At 38.8% G+C, this 14,908-nt stretch overlaps 1 protein-coding gene across 1 annotated transcript in view; it reads left to right on the plus strand.

Annotated features, from left to right (window-relative positions):
• The window catches only part of LOC127450379 (Na(+)/H(+) exchange regulatory cofactor NHE-RF1-like), an 81,675-nt gene that overhangs the window by 16,019 nt on the left and 50,748 nt on the right, over nt 1-14,908 (plus strand). The window lies entirely within an intron of this gene.

Below are 14,908 nucleotides of genomic sequence, written 5' to 3' on the forward strand. Positions count from 1 at the left end.
CAGTCGAGTGAGCAACAACGCACAACATGTTTTTGGATTGGATACAAGAATGAATAAATAAATAAATAAATAAAAAATCTCTAAAATTATGTTTGGAGTTTTTTGGGGAAGTTAATAGTTAAGTTGTGTACACTCATGAGTATTCAAGGAGCAAAGAAAGTATTTTAATACATTTAATACCTTTTACTTGGCATTTTTTAAGTCATTACTTCATTCTGTTTTTTTTTTTTTTGTTTTTCTTTTTTTGTAGAAAATGCTAATAATGTTTTCAGAAATGTATGAAACCAACATGGGCACAAAGATTACATTTCTACTGTACAAACTGGACAACTTTAAACTAGATTAGAAAAATTTCTAATTTTTAGGGATTGTCTCACTTAATGGCCAAATACAAAGCACTTTCAAATCATTGTGACATTCAAGATGTTGCTTTATTTTATGTTGCCAGCAAATATATCATGATGAATATTTGATATATCGTCTAGACATAATTATTCCATATGTATATTTCAAAACACTTTCTAATTGATTTGTGGGAGTTAAAGAGATAGTTCAGCCAAAAATGAAAATTCTCACCCTCATGCCATCCCAGATGTGTGACTTTCATTCTTCTGCTGAACACATATTAAGATATTTAGAAGAATATCTCAGCTCTGTAGGTCCATACAATGTAAGTGAATGGGTGCCAAAGTTTTGATGCTCCAAAAAGCACATAAAGGCAGCAATAAAGTAATCCATACAACTCTGGTTAAATCCATGCCTTCAGAAGTGATATGATATGTGTGGGTGAGAAACAGATTAATATTTAAGTCCTTTTTTTCTAGAAATTCTTCTCCCTGCCCAGTAGGGGGCGATATGCATGAAGAATGTGAATCACCAAAAACAGAAGAAGAATATGAAGTGAAAGTAGAGACTGACTGATCAGAGACACCCAGAGAATTTATTGTAAAAAAGGACTTCAATATTGTTCTGTTCCTCACCCACACCTGATAAATTATTCTAAAACTTTTCATTTGAGTTTAGCAGAGGAAAGAAAGTCATACACATCTGGAATGACATTAGGGTGAGTAAGTGATGAGAGAATTTTCCTTTTCGGGTGAACTATCCCTTTAAGCTGACTTTAAAAGTTTGAAATTATGCTAGTCATATGGTGTTTCTCAAATCACTTATTTTGGTTTAAATATAATGACATTCATGAAGAAAGGACAGCTTAGTGGGTGCAGATCATGTGATGAGGTTTTTTTTGTGTGAAAGTGGAGCTTCAAAGAGGCTGCAGTCTGTCTGTGAGAATCTGTTCTTGGAGCCGCTGGCAGTGCAGAGACTCCAGAAAGCTGTTTCCTCTCATTGTTTTCCATGGACGTGCAGATATCTCACTTCCCCTGTCTGTAAGCACTGATCTAGGAGAAGTTCTCCCACCATCAGTCTACCAACCACAACATGCACATCTGACCCTGGACCCATCCTTGTTGATTATATAGAAGTTTAGGATCTTAGCAAAGGAAATACTTTTGGTCTTGTGGCTGCATCCACATCACTTTTATTCTTCAGTTTTGTTCTTTAATTATGCAGAAGCAATTGTTAGTTGTGGTGTGGTTAACCAAGATTTTATTTTCATGTGAGAACTCTTTCTGAAGTTTGTATAGGATAAAATCTCCCATCCTGTGATTGTTGGTTCAGATGTATTTGAGTGCATTTTTACACTAGAGATTTTCGTGTGGACCTGAGTCTGTTTAATGTCAGAGTTTGGTTCGTTTAGTAGGTGTGAAAGCAGTTTTCCGAACTCAGGTGCACACTAGTGAACCACATCTTAGTTTCCTTGAAATGTTGGTCTGGAGTACAGTCCAGATAAACTCCGGTATGGTTCGCAATTGGTATGAAATTTCCGTGTGGCATGTATAATGCATTTCTCATTGCTGCTTGTTTCCAAATAAATTGTTTTTAGAGAGCAGCTTGTATTCTTTGCATCTCTTGCAAATTATACATCCAAAAGTGCTGTTCTGCGTGTGTAAAGTTTTACTGGTAATTCCAAAGGGCCAAATACTGCAATAAAACAATGCCACTAGTACTCTAGGTGGTACCCGCATTAATGATGCATATGTACTGCAGTTTAGACCTAAGGATACAACACGATAAAAGATCTGTGGGGGCAGGAGTGAAGAATTAATCTCTGGGCCGGACCAAGCAATCAAGCCTAAATCACATCAGCAAACCATTGGGGTACCTCAGGGTTCAGTATTAGGCCCTCTCTTGTTCTCGATATACGCAACATCAGTGGGACCAACAAGTGACAATTTTACCTCTGTTGTAGCATTGTGCTGTGCCATGTATTATTGTCTTATTCATGTGTACACAGAATGTTTCAGTACTTTTGTTTTAATATAGGTGGTCTGGCTCTGTTTCATTAGGCTGTCCTGGACTTGTAGCTTTCAATCTTCAACTGATACATTGTCTTCAAAGTAAAAGCCAACCATTTAGAGATCACATTACAATGTACCTGTAATCAACAAACACCAGTCTCTGTGTGGTATTGCCTGATATACAGTAGATTAGGGCTGGGCGATATATCGAATATTAATGATATAATCGAGATACTTTTGCTGACGATGTAACATTGACCAATATCGTTAATATCGCGATGATTTTATTGTGCTTTCATTTGACCATTAAGTTTTATAAAGAGCACATCAGTAGACTAATTTCACAAACCTTCAGGGCTGCACAATTAATCAAAATAACATCAACATGGCGAGTTGGTCATATGTGATTATTAATCCACAAAAGGCTTTGATTTAAAGACAGATAAACACGGTCTGTGTGTGATTCAGAACAAACCAGTGACATGCTGACCTGTGTGCATGTGCATGGCTGCACTCTCAGATCAGTTCACATGCATTGTGAAATCAAAGTAATGCAGGTTCAAGCATTCACACAATTTCAAACATTAGTAACCGCTACAAGTTATTATACAAATCTTCAAACGCTGTTCAGAATAACAGAAAAGAGAATTTACAGCATTTCAGGAAATGCGGAACACTACTGTCAAATACCCATTGCCTTTTCTGTGTCGAAATAAAAGCTCCTTGTGAAGTTGAAGTAAATACAACAGCACTTTTGGTGTCAAAATAAAAGCCCCAGGTGGAGGTGAAGTAAACAGGACAGAAATATATTACTTTTGTATAACACAAATCTAATAACCAGAACAATAATGATAATTCAACATCATATTATAATAATAAACCTGATGTGTCCTGCAGTTTTAATTTAGTATTATTCAATGTTCAACTGGGGTTTCAAAAATAAGTCAGTGAAGTAGCTTTGCACACTTTGTTCATTCATAAAAATGTATTAGTAAAAACATTTGAAGGTAAATAATGCTTTTTTATTAAGCTATTATGTATCATTGTATTTGGAACATAAATGTAAAAGTGCATATCCGTGAAAATGATTACATTTCATTCTCCCTTGTGTTTATTTAATGAGAAACTAATTATTATATTTTAATTTAATGTCTTTAAAATATTGAATCTACTTGGCTGCAATGGCTGTTTGGATGAAATGATGGTTCCTCTGATTTAAAAAATTATGAGAATATCATAATGACATTCTTTTTTTGTATTGCGGTAAAGAGAATTGGGGGTGTAAAATGTGCGTAACTGTCATGAAAATAATGTCACAATGTAGAAAATCTTTAACCTTAATGTTAGAAAATGTTATGGCCAAATAAAAAGCACATTAAAATCCTAGCAATATGTATGATGTTGGTTAAGTTTACTTTGCCAACAAAATAATGTCAAAAAATAATGTAAATATTGCACTAATGGGGCAGTATTGTCTTTTGGGTTTTCTGAATAGCAGCTACCACACTGCTACAGTCCATTTCCTTTTTCCGGTCTCTGCAAGGTTCACAAACTCCTGACAATAAGCAAAATCCTTTCCTTCAACAAAGTCTGACTGGAAATGCCAAACTCTATCAACCTTAAATAAACTGGCATCTCCACCTTGGCCAGTGACACCTCTAATAACATGGCAACACCTAAAGAGCTTGTGTTGACCAAAGCTGTAACTTATCAGAGCAGCATGATTGTAAAACATAACCAAATAAGCTGCAATTATATTTCCAAAGAAACTGGAATGCCCCATCATAATATAACTATGTTTCACCTGAGCTTTTGCTATTCACTCTTTACACACCTCAGTAAATTGACACATTTGCCAGAACCATTGCACTCCTCTACAATTGTTTCTTTGGCAGTTGCTTTTACTACTATAGTGGAATGCTATAAAACACAAACAATTCACCGTAAGGAGACATACGAAGTGCTACAATGCAAAGTTCCAAGAAAGATTAGATAAAATAAATAAAGGATTGTTCTCAGTGATGTGTGTATTGAGAAGCGGAAGGGGCCAAGTACTGAGCCTTGTGGTACCCCATGATTTTCAAAGTAGAGCTCAAACCAGTGGAGGACAGAAACAATAGACAGGTGATCCAGTGAGTAACCATGTCAAAGGCGGCATGTCTTACAGAGTCTTACAGAGCCAGGGGTCCCAAAGCAATCAAAAGCGAATGACGGATTCATGACGCAATTGTGTATGGTTCAATATATAGAGATCTTAGTGGGAGAGAGTGGTAAGAGTCACCACCAGACACGAGAAATAAGCTCTAGGCTGTCCAAATTTTCATTTTCAATGTCAGTGTTGACAGATTTGTTGATAATAAAGGGAATGATGTAGTTTAGTACCATCTAGTTTTGTTTCATCCAGTTTGGTTTTTGGTTTTGCTGGTGTAGCTGTTTTTTAAACCTGTTTGTGCAGTCAAGGGGTTTTCAAACTGGGGTCTAGGGCCACAATGTGGTGCTAGGGGGCCAGTGGAAACATTTTAGAGGGAAAGGCCCTGTCCCAATACCCCCACTTGTGATTTTGGTCTTGCCTACTTACCCACTTGTATTACGTATTTCCAGTATTTGGCCACAATGTGCAAGTAGAGGAGAAGACTGTGAGTGTGTGTATAACTTTTGATTGAACGTTGGGACACTCGTAGACTTAACGATGTCGGTCCCGGTTGCGACAGCTGTTTTTGTAGTTTAACTCAAGACTGAAGACTGATTGTTGTTGGTAGCGGTGACTGTTATAACCTACTTAAAATAATAAATAACTGAACATTTTACCCATCTTTTCATTTATTAATACACTACTGATTGTTGGAAGTGTATTGTGCTGTAGAAATTATGTACTGAAAGTAATTTTTTATTATGTTTTATTGTGTGAAAATAATTGTAAAAGTGAATTATTTTTATTCATTTTGATTTTCAATACTTTGCACATTAATATATGTTTAATTGTAAAATTGCATCGTCCATAACTGCTATAAAATATGAAATATAAGCAATTTATTTCTACTTTGTTTCTCAATACACTGCAAAACTTAAATTAAAAATAAAATAAAAACTTTATTCTATAAACCTGTGTGATCCATTAATAGCTACTAATACAAACCATTTAAATGAAATCTTTGGCTTGTCATTTATATAAGATGACCAAAGACTGCTTTACACAAATCAAATAAAAAAATAAAATCCCTTTATTGTCATTCAACCACATACACAAGTGCATCAGTATGTGGTTTCATACAACAAATAAAAAGCATTAAAATATATATTGTAGCCTATGCAGCACTGGCTGATAAATGACCAAAATCATCAGCAGTATTAGACAAGAACAAACAATGTAAGATGATTATTGGGTGAGAAGGATAACAAAGAGGTATATAAATATACACATCCTATATTTAGTAATTATGATGCTGCTATTAAGTCATCCTAAACACGTTATATAATGTTGAATATATTCAAAAATAAATATATGCTTCACTTATGTTTTACTATCCGATTATAATAAATAACTTATATTGAAAATATTTCCTTGATGTCATCATGGCGAAAATACGGCAATCGCTCGGGTAGGCAGGGTGTGGGCTCATGAATGTGATGAACTCTGGGATACACTTAGCCTGAAAGACCACTCCAAAGCGGTATTCACACTAGTGTGGATTTAGTGTGGGTTAAGTGCAATGAGCTTTGGCATGTTTTAGACATGGGACAGTCTTAAACACTTACTTGCTGTTGCGTGTACTCGCACATAAGTATCAAGACCGCAAGTGTGGGTATTGGGACCGGGAAAAATGTAACCATATTACTGTTTCATTATGCTTTCTAAAGACTGGTAGGAAGTCATAATATGAATCATGAATAATTTATTCTATTGAAATAAAAACAATTCTGCATGTAGTTGTGTTGAAAAACTTCTAATGTATTTTTACGGTATTTATTGTTAAAAGGGCTATACAAATACATTTAGATTGATTGTTTATATCTATATGTTTTAATCTAACATTACTGAAAATATGCACTGTCAACCTTATACTAAGTAAACACCCCCCCCCCCTTTTTTTTATCAATGACAATCAGTGTTTGATAAATTATCTCAAAAACTTAATCCACATAAATTACTAATTACTTCTTTGAAATTGTAATCAGATTACAGTACTCATTACAGTACTTAATTATTTTAAAGTTACTTACTAAAACAATTTTCATTGAAAAGTTTTTGTTTTTCCGCTCAAAAAATTACAAATAATTTCTAGATTTGCTCATTGTTCATTGCTGCACTCAAGTCATACACTTAGTTAGCACCACACATTTCTCCCTTACAATGACTCGAAATATGAACAAAATCCTTGTTTTAAATGTATTCTACATAAAGAGTAGTATTTTAAAAATGTGTCCAATACAAGTAATGTACTTAAAAGTAATCAGCTTCACTGAAAGTTGCGTACTGTAATCTGATTACTCAAATTTAAAATCACACTACTTTTTATTAATGAATTTGTTTACAGTAACTAATTATTTTGTAATCAGATTATACCCAACAATGATGACAATAAAAAATGCAAATTATTTAATTTAGCTAACAACATGTTGTCTTTTTTATGTTACGCTTACAATTTTTCTCAAGTGGTGTACAGTAAATGGGTGCTTACAGATGAAAATATACTGTATAGCTGCCTCTATATTTCAGAAGGGGGTCCCTCACATCATCATATTTGGGGGTCCTTGGCATCAAAAATGTTAAAACGCCTGATCTGTTCAATAGCTCTTTCAGATCTGATTCCATTCAGGGAGAGCGCAGACATACACCACCTGCAACTAGACCAAGAGCGAGTTCATTATTGACTTATGAACACATGCTGTTTGTTTTTGCTTTACGTCATCTGTGGTCATTCAGTCTAGAGCTGTTCAGTGTAGTCAGGATGAGGCTGGGCATGCTTGACAGTGAGGCTGATCATTTGCAGGACATTTGGTCTGAAATGGGTGAACTTTGGACCCGGCAGATGGTTAAACCCAGCTGCGAAAGGGAAATTTTGTTGAGAGAGATCATTAATTCTGGTAAAAACTGAAACTTGCTCTCCAATATAAAATTAAAGGCGAGCAGAACGAATCTCTGTGTAAATGAAAGAATGATTTTAGGAATTTACACAGAAATTTACAAAGAAATTCATGAATCAGACCCTGTATGTTTATTTGGCATGTGAGATGAGAAGAACTGTGGTCCATGTGTCAATAGATGGATTACTGTTGTTAACTGTGGATATGGCCACACGTGTAAATGTGCGGAGCTGGAGGTAGAGTAGATGGACTGTGATGGCAGATTGCATTATGGTTATTATGGCAGGATGATGTTATTGGAGACTGGAAAGGTCTGTTAATTCTGAGTTCAGCCAAATCTAAAATCTGTATTTCTTAGACAGGACGTTCACAAGGGAATTGCTGTATATAAATATTTGTTGTCAGTGGAGAAGTGAGTTTACATTTCAGTGTATTCTAGTAAAATATTGATCAAGAGCGATTTTTCCAAATGCCACAGAGAATATAGGTAGACATATCCTTATCAACTGAATAGAAAACTTTTGACTCTTTGAGTTTGACTAGCTGTCTTCATTAAACAGCTTTCTTATATTAAAGGGATGAAAATTCTCTCATGCCATCCCAGATGTGTATGACTTTCTTTCTTCTGCAGAACACAAATTAAGATTTTTATAAGAATATTTCAGCTCTGTAGGTCCATACAATGCAAGTAAATGGTGATCAGAACTTTGAAGCTCCAAAAAAGCACATAAAGGGAGCATAAAGGTAATCCATAAGACTCCAGTGGTTTAATCCATATCTTCAGAAGTGATATGATAGGTGTGGGTGAGAAACAGATCAATATTTAAGTCCTTTTTTACTCTAAATCTCCACTTTCACTTTTACATCTGAAAGTCACATGTGGTGCCTGTTTAGTTTCACTTTTACATCTGAAAGTGAAAGTTAAAGTGGAGATTTAGAGTAAAAAAGACTTCAATTCTGACCTTTTAAAAAAAGTGTTTCTAACCCACATCTATTATATCGTTTCTGAGGACATGATTTAACTTCTGGAGTTTTATGGATTACTTTTATGTTTCCTTTATGTGATTTTTGGAGCTACAAAGGTTCTGATCACCATTCACTTGCATTGTATGGACCTACAGAGCTGAAATATTCTAATAAAAATCTTCATTTGTGTTCTGCAGAAGAAAGAAAGTCATACACATCTGGGATGGAATGAGGGTGACTAAATGATGAGAGAATTTTCATTTTTGGGTGAACTTTAAAAGTTTTGAAAACAAATGTCAGATAGGAGAAAAATTTCATTATTATATTATATTATATTATATTATTTTGACCAATATTTAAAACACTTCTCTTTTTGGTCCAGTGTCAGTCCCATATCCATTTACAGCATTGTTTTTAGGAGCACAGACAACCTTATTACTACATTATTATTATTATTATTATTAAATTGAATAATATAATATTATGCAGTAGTCACTAATGTATTTCTTTCCTAAATTCTGTCATATGAAGTAATTGACTTTGTTTTTATTTTTAAACAGTAGATCTTCTGAATATATTCTTCACCCTGTTATCTCTTTATAAGCGGGTCATCTCCTCCTGTGTCATTAACTTTGTTTGATAACCTGTAATGTCCAAAAATATTTGCATTTATGCAAATGTTAATATAAAGTGAACTCGCTAACAATTCACATTAGGCCTAGTTTATACTTTTACATGAGTGTGGCGCAAACCAAATTATCGCGGCAGGCCTATTTACAGTGGCGAGAAAATGTTTGTGACCTAGGTACGACATTTAGATAGCAGCACAGTATATCAGTGGAACTGAGTTGAGTAGTACTTGACTTATTTTCTTTTACAAGCCAATGGCAGTACAGATATCAAGAGAACATGGTGGCAGATCATGTTAAATATCCAAGAGAAGGCTGTTGATAGATTTTGGAACTGACACTATGTGTAATGCCCACAAATGTTAACCCACCGATTGGGATGATAATCTCAAAATGACCAAATATCAGTTGATTAATCAGCCTGACCAAGATTTCAATCACTAGAATTGAGGGAAGAACTCCGGAAAATGTGGAATTTCCTCTATTTGGGCATGGACAGAGATTTGCTAGTGTTATGTTGACTGAGCCAACTCCGGCTGAGTTCTCAAACACAGAAAGACTTTAGAATATCTTGATGTAAGTCATTGTTCCCTGAGGAGCTGCAAGTAAAACAGCACAAAATAAACTGTATATTCACTCTCTCTCCATGTCTGAGATTTCATATGAGTTTTTGGTGTTGCAGTGGTTTGTCCGGGCTGATCTCAGGTCAAGTCCAGGGATGTGTACACAGGATGTGCTCAGAGCCAACCCTCAGTTCCTGCTGGTTTCATGTGAATGGTTCCTCCTCAGGCATTTGTGATGGCAACAGATTCTTCAGATTCCGTGACCTTTGTGAGATTCTTCCATACAAGGTGCACAACACATCCTCTGTTGCGTCGCTGGTGGACTCTGTGGGCAAACGTGCTTCTGAAAGACAGCAGCAGTGCTTGTGTTGTTGAAGCTGAGCAGACAGTATCCTCACTCAAACACTGACTGATCAGTTGATTTTATCTGAATCTGTGCTCAGTGTGTCTGGGCTGATCTGTTCATGACTGGTACACCCGTACATCTTTAACCATTACCAGGATGTTTCCACTGGCTTTGTATTTGTGGCATGGGCAACAGGTACTGGAAAAGGCCACGGTCACGGGTGTAAAATGTTTTCAATGCTGGGTCTTTGTTGTTAACAGGAAACATTTTTTTTATCTAGCTTATCAGCCTTGCCTGAAGCCTTTCCTGAACATTTGGCACAGCTTAGATGTTAGTTTAAAGTTTGAAAGTTATATATACAGTAGGCCTTGTGTAGTTTGATTAATTGGGCAGTTTGAAGAGACATTTGAAATCTGAAGGGATGTAGGCCTTGTTAGATGGTTGCTTAGGTCCTCTTAGTGGTTGCTGAGCAGTTGCCAGGGTGCTGTAGGTGGTTGCTAAGGCTTTGCTAGTGTGGTGCTAAGGTGTTCTGGCTGGTTGCTAGGGCATTGCTAAGGTCTTCTGGTGGGTTGTTAGGGCTAGGTGGTTACTAGGGTGTTCTGGTTGGTTGCTAGAAAGTAACTGTCATCTAATGGCTGGTTTCTAGGGCATTGCTATGGTCTTCTGGCTGGTTGCTAGGGCATTGCTATGTGGTTGCTTGGGTGTTCTAGCTGGTTACTAGGGCATTGCTAAGGTCTTCTGGCTGGTTGCTATGGTGTAGTTACATGGTTGCTAGGGTGTTCTGTCTAGTTGCTAAAGCGTTCCTAGGGCATTGCTAGTTGGTTACTAGGGTGTGGTGGGGCATGTGGTGAGTTGAGCGCAGATGCCATGGTGATGGATGGCGTGAAGCCTCCACATGTGCTATGTCTCCATGGCAATGTGCTCAACAAGCCACGTGATAAGATGCATGGGTTGATGGTCTCAGATGCAGAGGCAACTGGGATTCATCCTCCACCACCCGGATTGAGGCGAATCACTACACAACCACGAGGACTTAAAAAGCGCACTGGGAATTGGGCATTCCAAATTGGGTGAAAAAGGAAGAAAAAAAACAAAACTGAAAATGTATCTTTCCCAAACATTTCCAGTGGACAAAATCTCAGTAAAACAAGGGTTCTGAAAATTGGATGTGACCCAGATGCGAAAGTACAAGCCAATGAACTGTATTTCTGTCCCTCACAGACTCTTTTTAATTTTTGTTCAATTAAAGTGATAGTTTGCCCAAAAATGAAATTCTCTCATCATTTAATCACCCTCATGCCATCCCAAATGTGTGTGGATTTCTTTCTTCTGCAGAACACAAAAAAAGATTTATAGTAGAATATTTCAGCTCTGTAGGTCCATACAATGCAAGTGAATGGTGACCAGAACTTTAAAGCTCCAAAAGCACATAAAGGAGGCATAAAAGTAATCCAAAAAACTCCAGTGGTTTAATCCATATCTTCATAAGCGCTATAATAGGTGTGAGTGAGAAACAGATCAAAATGTAAGTCTTTTTTGTAAGTTTGTAAAATTACTGTAAAACTCCACTTTCACTTTCACATTCTTCTTCTTTTGTTTTTGGGGATTCACATTCTTCATGCATATCGCAACCTACTGGGCAGTGAGGAGAATTTATAGTAAATAAGACCTTTAATATTGATATTGATTTTGATATTGTTTCTCACCCGCGTGTATCATATCACTTCTGAAGACATGGATTTAACCACCAGAGTCTTATGGATGACTTTTATGTTTCCTTTATGTGCTTTTTGGTGCATCAAAGTGCTGGTCACCATTCATTTGCGTTGTATTGACCTGCAGAGCTGAGATATTCTTCTAAAAATCTTTATTTGTGTTCTGCTGAAGAAAGAAAGTCATACACATCTGGGATGGAATGAGGGTGAGTAAACAATGAGAGAATTTTCATTTTTGGGTGAACTTCCCCTTGTCCATTTTACCCACTATGATTTTTGTTCCCTTACAATTAAAGGTGTGTGATAGCAAAACCTTAACTGCATTGAAATCTGTAGACTTTACATTGCAAGTTTCTCTAGGCTGAATATAATGACCAACTTAAACACAAATAATAGTTTGAATCACTCTCTAAAATGTGGTCTATAAAAAGACCTGACTTTTTATACGAAGCGGAAGGGTGTTATTTTCCTGGATGACAAAGCAGCACACCACCAGTGAACAGTGAGGGGTGGGTCATAATCAGGTGACCTCGTCGTTTGTGCTGTTCACTTCCAACACATTCAGGACAAAGAGAAAACATCCTTCTGTCTGGAATGATTCCTCTCCACCAGCACAGTCACACTGTCATTCTCAGACAGTGAGACTTTACTCCCCAGACTTTACACCTGGGGATCTTCACAACTACCCTGTGGTGACACTTGTGATTAAATTCTGGGGAACAAAACATAGAGTGGAGGCCGCGGTTAGTTCCCGCCTCACCCATCCGCTGATTTTGGGGACTAATTGGCCTGAATTTAGAAATGAGTCCTGCACAAAAGCGATGAGATGTGAAATGTGCAATGCTCTGGCAGGGGAAGCGGAGCCAGGGCCGTCTTCGTCTGCTCCACATCACGATGACGTGAGGGGGGGAGAGGCTGCAGCCTCTCCCGTCCTCAGGGGATTTCCCCAAGGGGATTTCCCTTTAGAGCAGTCGCGAGATGAAACCCTCAAGCAAGCCTTTGACCAAGTGAGAGTGATCGATGGTCAACAACTCCAGCCAGGTGTCGCCCTTTCATATCCTTATTTTGCAATTATAAACGAGCGGTTGTATAGAGTGAAGCAGGATGCTCAACAAAGGAAGATACAACCCAGCTCTTAATACCGTGTAGCCGTCGGGAAATGGTGTTCCAGGCAGCTCATTATAATCCCATGGCAGGTCATCTAGGGGAAAGAAAAACACTGAACTGCCTAACAGCCCGTTTTTATTGGCCGGGCATTGGCGGCGATGTCCACAGGTGGTGTGCGGCATGACACGAATGCCAGCTGGTGAATCCACCGGCCACCCCAAAAGCGCCATTGCGCCCTCTTCCGCTGATCGAGGTCCCCTTCAAGAGAATTGGAATGGACCTAGTCAGGCCATTAGAGCGGTCAGCACGCGGACATCAGTTTGTATTGGTCCTAGTGGACTATGCAACGTGATAGCTGGAAACAGTGCCTCTGTGCAACATCTCAGCATGCAGTGTTGCGGAGGCACTCTTCAAAATAATGTCCCGGGTGGGGATTCCAAAAAAATCCTCACCGATCAGGGCACAAATTTTATGTCTCGGACACTACGTGAGCTTTACGAATTATTGGGCATTAAATCCCTTTTAATAAAACCCTTAAAAATATGATTCATAAGTTCGTGCAAGAGGATGCTAGAAATTGGGACAAACTGATCCCCTGTTATTCGCAGTACGAGAGGTCCCGCAGGCCTCCACTGGGTTTTCCCCATTCGAGCTGCTGTATGGGCGGCACCCGCGTGGTGTGCTTGATGTTATACATGAAGCTTGGGAGAAGGGACCTTCAAAAAGTAAGAATGAAATTCAATATGTTCTTGATCTTAGAGCAAATCTCCACACTTTGGGGCAACTAACACAGGAAAATTTGCTTCAAGCTCAAGAACGACAGAGCCGACTGTATGACAAAGGAACTCGGCTGCGGGAATTTGCATTGGGAGATAAGGTACTCGTATTACTTCCCAAGTGGCAAGGACCCTTTGAGGTCACACGATGAGTGGGGGATCTCGATTATGAGGTAAAGCGAACCTATAGAGGGTGCGCATGTCAAATATATCACCTCAACCTCCTGAAATTGTGGAGGGAGGCGGTCCCTGTAACACTGGCTATGGTAGTCCCGGAGAGGGCGGAGCTCGGGCTGGAGGTGAATACAAAACTAAATCATTTCACCCCGGTCACTTGCGGAGACCACCTCTCACCGTATCAACTCGCAGAGGTTGCCGAATTGCAAAAGGAGTTTGCAGACGTGTTTTCTCCTCTACCGGGTCGTACGAACCTCATCCAGCACCACATCAAGACCGAGCCAGGGGTTGTGGTACGTAACCGTCCCTACCAATTGCCCGAGCACAAAAAGAAAATTGCCCAGGAAGAATTGGATGCAATGCTCGATATGGGGGTAATAGAGGAATCCCACAGCGATTGGTCCAGCCCTGTTGTTCTAGTTCCTAAGAGCGACGGGTCTGTACGGTTCTGTGTGGATTGTAGAAAAGTCAACGCGGTGTCTAAATTTGACGCATACCCAATGCCTCGCGTTGATGAGTTGCTCGATTGGTTGGGCACTGCTCGATTTGATTCGACACTGGATTTGACAAAAGGTTATTGGCAGATCCCCTTGACACCAATTTCCCGTGAAAAAACAGCCTTCTCTACGCCGTTTGGATTACACCAATTTGTGACGTTTCCGTTCGGTTTGTTTGGAGCCCCGACTATGTTTCAGCGTCTCATGGACCGAATCCTCAGACCGCATTCAGCTTAGTCCGCTGCCTACTTAGATGACATCATCATTTACAGTAATGATTGGCAGCGGCACATGCAGCATCTGAGGGCGGTTCTGAGATCACTGAGACGAGCGGGACTCACAGCAAACCCCAAGAAGTGCGCGATTGGGTGGGTGGAGGTACGGTATCTGGGGTTCCATTTGGGCCACGGGCAGGTGTGTCCCCAAATTGACAAGACTGCACCAATTGCGACCTGCCTGAGGCCCAAGACCAAAAAGGGGGGTGAGACAGTTCCTGGGGCTGGCTGGCTATTATAGGAGATAATATAATTATTCGTATGTTACCAGCCCACTGACTGATCTCACTAAAAAGGGAGCTCCAGACCCGGTCCAGTGGACGGAGCAGTGTCAACAGGCGTTCATGCAGGTTAAAGCCGCACTTTGCGGGGGGCTGCTTTTACATTCACCCGATTCATCTCTCCCTTTTGTCTT

The sequence above is a fragment of the Myxocyprinus asiaticus genome, chromosome 13 (assembly GCF_019703515.2).
Source record: "Myxocyprinus asiaticus isolate MX2 ecotype Aquarium Trade chromosome 13, UBuf_Myxa_2, whole genome shotgun sequence".
NCBI lineage: Eukaryota > Metazoa > Chordata > Actinopteri > Cypriniformes > Catostomidae > Myxocyprinus > Myxocyprinus asiaticus.